The sequence below is a fragment of the Mus caroli genome, unplaced genomic scaffold (genome assembly GCF_978045245.1).
Source record: "Mus caroli unplaced genomic scaffold, Mus_caroli_1 scaffold_4, whole genome shotgun sequence".
NCBI lineage: Eukaryota > Metazoa > Chordata > Mammalia > Rodentia > Muridae > Mus > Mus caroli.
In genome coordinates this window covers 75,174,893-75,180,898 of record NW_028227259.1, presented here as the reverse complement: position 1 = coordinate 75,180,898, position 6,006 = coordinate 75,174,893, and positions in this window count along the sequence as shown.

Here is a 6,006-nt window from a genome sequence, read left to right as displayed (position 1 = left end):
AACGTCAGTGGGTCTTTCTCATCACTGGCTTTTGTGGCACAAGGCGCTGTCTGCTGGAGTTCTGCTCTGAGTCCATGCTAAAGTTTATTCTGGGATTTTTTCGAACAGGCTTGGTGCTTCTGCTCTCTCGTGCACGCCGTTGTCCTCCTTGTCTTACAATACCCGTGCTTACCTGTTTTCAACAATCAGGCATTTCCCTCTCCACCCACCCAGCTGCCTTATCCCTGCGCCCAGTCGTATATGAAATAAGCTTTTCAGGGATCAGCAATGCCCAAACTGAGAAGACCTGTTCCCACGCTGAAGTTCATGATATTCCAGCAGTACACTACATAACATGCATGAGTCAACTCGTTACAATTTACAGCACAATTTATTAACTACAGTTTGTAGGTGAGGGATAAGGATAAGGTAGAGAAAGCGGTGAAGTAACTTAGTCACGAGGTATTTATTATGCCTCATGAAATGGTCACACTTACTGCTGAAGCCCTCAGCTGGAAGAGCCGAGAAGTGTGTGTTTTTCTGGGGTGCCTTTGCGCTTGACTGCTGTACCCCCATCGGCTCTAGGTATTCACGAACAGCTAGAAGTAACTTTATTGCCTAAGAGTTTCACTGCAGAGATCCATCTTGCTTTTCTTGTTTTCAGGTTTATGAGACAAAACTTAAAAACAAATTAGTCAGTAGTTTAAGATGCATACTTTTTGTCTATGGGCATGACGTGTGGAAAAAGAATTGGGGAGGGGCAGGATCCGGTGGAAGTGGCAAAGATGGTTTAAGCCAGTTTTGGATAGGAAGCCTTGTGAAGTAGACATCTACTTAGATGCTTTCTTTGGACATCAGATTTCAAGTTTTGTCTTCACCACAGACTGGCAATGATAATAAACCTGATCCCAGGTACTTCTTACTATTTAACAAACATCAGTTACTATGTGGCAAACCCTAACCCTAAGCACTTTATAAAAGATTGTTTAATTTATATTAAAAGCATTCAAAATGATAATAGCTGTTATTTTCCACTTTATGCTTTATATCTTCACTTTTTAAAAAAGCCTTGAGAATGTTCCTTTGAGATTCATGAGTTTTCTTTGTTTGCACACGAATGCACACGTGTGTATGCAGGTGCACTTGCGGGTGTACCTGTGGAAGCCAGAAGGGGGCGCTGAGTATTCTGCTCTGTCACTCTACTTCCTCGAAGGGGCCTGTCACTGAACCCGAGCCTGGCTGGTCAGCAAGCCCCAGAAACCCGTCAGCAGGAATGCTGGGGTTATAGTTGTATACCACGTAACCGTTTTTACGTGGGTTCTGGTTCTCAAGCCCAGGCAGCGCTGTTATCTTCTGAATCATCTTTCCTGCACGTCGGGATGGCAGTCTGGTTTTGGCAGGAAGTACTTTGCTATAAATCTTATTTATTCCAGTTCTAAGTATGTGAGAAAACACTCTGGGAAAAAAAAGAAGAAAACTTGCTCAAGATCACTGCTGTCCCAAGCCCAGTGTGTCCTAGGCAGAAATCAGTCATGAATTCCCTTCACCCATTATTTCTAGATGAATAGCTACATGGCTACCACACAGGATATCACTCGTGCACTAATTGGGGGCAGGTGTTATCCCCATCCAAGAAGGTATTACTTAATTCAAGGAAAAAAATAACATTTAAACATCTCCAGTGAACTCACTCTTGACTTCGGGAAATCCTTTTATAACTCAAAACCTGGAATTCAACAGTAAATGAAACCCTCTTAAAGGTAGACTCACACTCACTGGGCTTTGTGCAAGGTCACGAGACCCAGTGATGATTGTGAAAACTGAAACTGGAGCTGCCTCAGAGCTGGAAGAGGCAGAGCCACACTGTCTTGTAGCTTGGGCAGGTCTGCAGATAGCCTCCTGTGGGAGCCTCTAGCCTCCATTGCCATGCTATGGGGGCGGAGTTTGCCATTCTCTGGCAGGGGGTAGGGACAAGGCAGAGGGGATAGCGGCTGGTAGGCAGGGTGGAGGGTGAGTTGTAGAATGTCAGGCGTAGCACTAGCTTACTGCTTTTAGTTTATTATTGGCCCTGCCCCCAATCAGCCTGCTTAAGGGGTTATAGGAGTTGAAAAATCTTCCCGAAAGCAACTGCTTTTCTTTGCTGACTTAAAATTCACTGTCTCCTGTTCTTATTTTGAGTACTTTCTTTCTTATAGTTTGAATTTAATCTATGATCTGTATTTTTCAGTGAGAACTTTCTGATCACTGGTTTTTAAACATTTGTCCTTTAATGTGTGTGTTTGAGGGGTTGAGGGAAGGCTCAGCGTGTTGGAGAGGACCTGAGTGTAGTTCTCAGTACTTACATCTGACAGCTCATAACTCAAGGTTGGGTTCAGCTCAAGGGGACCCAACACCCTTGGTCATGAACCCCCACGAACTCCTGATTTAACTTCAAATACTACAATAGCATCATCTCGTCGATCTGGATAGGTTGTGCTTTTGTTAACACTCAGTTCACAATGGTTGATTCCCAAATAAATACCTGGTACTTTTGGAGCTACACTCCCCGCTTCTTTCGGGTTGAGCCTACCTACTAAAGCACAGTTGGAGCATGTGGGAGTCTTGTAGTCACTTAGTCCAGTGACCCTTAGGAGACACACATGCGGCTTAACTTCCCAAATCTCCCTCCACCCCAGTCAGTTATGATGGCCTTTCCATCCCGTCAAACTAAACAATCTCGACTTGAATTGCTTGAAGTCAAACAAACCCGGCATCATCCTTGAGCCCATTCTTTCATTCACACCTCGCATCAACCAATCAGCCGATCTTATTGCCTCTGCTTTAAGTCTATATCCAAAATCTGACCCCTTCCTCCACCCCTACTCACCTCCCCGCCCCCAACCCTTGTTGGAGTCACTGTCACCTCTTCCTGAATTACTGCCACAGTCTTCTAACTGCCCCCTACCTCACCTTTCTTTTCAGACCCCACAACCACCCCTAACTCCCTCTTCCCTTTGCTAATATGCTGGCTTCTCTGCTTCCCTTTGACAATCCAAAGAGATCCTGTCTCTCCCCCAGGAAGCAGACACAGCTAGTTCAGTCAGTGCACACAGATGTCCCCTAAAAGAAGCCTTCCCTGGGCACCCCCTCATGGCATCTCTCCCCCTTTATTACCTCACACATAACACCTGACTTATGTGTGCCCTGCTATGTGTGCTCTGTCTTGACATCATCAGAAGCCTTACTTCCTGAGGGTAGAGATTTAGTTTTGTTAGCTATTAACTTTCTAGGGCTTAGAAGAGAGCCTGGTGCTTCATAAGTACTTACCTGAATAATTAGGCACTGTAGTGAGCCATACCCCACCTGCAGAGTGATAGACAAATCATGGACACAGTCCTCAACTCAGAGGGTTTATGGTACCTACAGGGAGGATAATTATTTAGCTGTTTAGCAATTAATTACAGTCTTTAATGGTGGTCATAAAGACCGAGATGTCATTAATCGGCTGGGCAGGCTGAAGGTCTTGGTGGTCTGGGACACAGATTATTAAATGCTTAAGAACATGGAGTGATGAGCCAGAATGTCTCAAATCACATCTTTTTTAAACAATGAAAATCTGTAAACAATCAATTCCATGCAAATGGGCATTCTATAGTTACAGGCACTTTAAATAGGATTAGAAAGACTTAGAGGACGCTGACAAAGCAGGACAGAGGGCCCGGTTGAAAGTAGATACTAAGTAGATAATCCGTGTGGCTCTGTTCTTTCTGTCAGTCAAGGTTACTGCAGGTCCCAGGGAAAGAAACTCGATGATAGGGAGACTGGGTCAAGCTAATCATGCCATGGAGGGAAAAATAAAACCACCCCTAGGATTCTGATGCCTTTAAACTCGAGTCCATTGGGCGAACCTCCTACTGTCGGTTTCATATATACAGACACAATTTCCACATAACTACAGTTTCAGCAAAAATCACACCTCTCCCCAAAGCCTTCTAGTTCTCTTTCCTTCCATCTCAAGAATTTGTGCCCCTTGCATATGGTCCCTCAGGACTGTATCCCAATATGTCTTCATGGTGTCTGTCTTTCCTTGGCACAGTCTCTGAAGACAGGACTCCTGTGTACTCTTAGACCTCAAAAAAACTTCCCTGTTTGTTTGTCACAGGCGTTCAGGAGTGGCTGCTCCCAGCAGTTATTTAGTTCATTATGACCACTTTGAAGAAAGTCCCTATGGCAGGCAAATCATGAGGATGAGAGCATCCGGCTGCATGAACGCATCTGTTGGACAGATTTTAGTTGCATCTTCTATGTGTGAGGTAGGGTTAGAAAAGACTGCTCCCAAACTAATCCTAGAAATGGGTATTTTGAGCTAGAAAAAAAAAAAAAGAAGACGAAGAATCTTCAGTTTTGAAAAGGAATCAAGCAAGTGTGTAAGGACACAGGCAACGACTACAAAATAGATCTTCTCCCTCGCTATGCGGCTGTTAAAAGTTATCGGAACACCCTGCCCAGCGTTTGGAGACTTCCATAGATAGCCACATTGCAGTGTCTCATTTTAATCATAATAAACTTATAGTATTATAACCCTGAGGAAAATCGGCAACACAATTTCAAGAAAACCCACTAGGCAGTATTTCTTTTGGCTTACTTTCAGACAGGTTAGGAGGCAGGCTTTGAGAAAGGCCTTCATGTTAATCAGTTGCATACATATTAATGAGCTCAGGTTCAAGCTAAGGATAATGATGACCTGGTGGCTGTTATTCTCATCTATACACAAATCCCCAAATCCAGTACTGAGCCACGAATATCCTCCCCTGCCAATGCCATGGACCTGTCTTTTCTGAGGAATAATTAATAAAAAAAACGAGCCATTTGTGCTGCTTAAGGAGAGGAGAAACCACATCATAGTTATTACTAAGGGAAACTTGCATCTGGATTTTGACAATGCCAACATTAACCGTATATCTGCATCTGTTTTGGATGTACCGCTGATTGGCCCTGCAGGAAGACAGACATCTCATTCAAACAAGCGCAGGTAAGAACCCAGTGGTAATTTCAGTTGTATTTTTTTTTTTAAATTTATGCTGACATGTGTTTTTATCCTAGGTTTTGTGTTGGTTCTCACGATGCAGACATTTTAGAAGTAGCCGATAACTGAATCTCTATAGAGTCTTGCCAGAGATTCAGATTTGCCAATAAAGATGCAAATTTAGTTAAAAATAGCAATAAATAAAGGTCTTACACCCTGACTTTGCAAATCTGAATATTATAGCCCTAGTAAATAACACTGAGTTTTTGTGAATCCCATGGACATGCAAACTTTATATGCCCCAGTACAGGGGAGTGCCAGGGCCTAAAAGTGGGAATGGGTGGGTAGGAGAGTGGGGGCGGGGGGAGGGTATGGGGGACTTTTGGGATAGCATTGGAAATGTAATTGAGGAAAATACATAATAAAAAAAAATTTAAAAAAAAGTCAAATGCAGTAACCACAACAGGTATGTGTTTTCCCTAAAGAAAGTATTAAATATTAATTTCTCTTTCTCTTTACGATATTTGAAAGTTGGGCATCAAACTCACATAAATGGTAACAAAGAATTAACTGTGGAAATATAAATTCCTATTTGTTGGAAACTTAGACATGTTTGGTGGCTTTATAACTACTTTTATGACAACCTGATCCCCCAGCAAGAGATGAAGATGTGGTCTCTGGAGGAGGAAGTGACTTACCAGGGCAGCACTTTCTCTTCAGGGAGAGCCAAAATTTCACCTTCTTTTTTTTTTTTTTTCTACTCTCCTTTTCAGTGTGGGAATGTGTGTGTGTGTGTGTGTGTTATGCCTGTGTGTGTGTGCCTGTGTATATGGGTGTGATTTTATGTGTATATATGTGTATGTGTGTGTGGTGTGTATATAGTATGTGTGTGTGGTATGTGCCTGTGTGTATGGGGGCGTGTGTGCCTGTGTGTGTTTATCTGTGTGTATGTGTGTTTGTGTGTGTATGGTATGGTATGTGTGTATGTGTGTGTTATATCGGATGTGGGGCTGTATATGTGT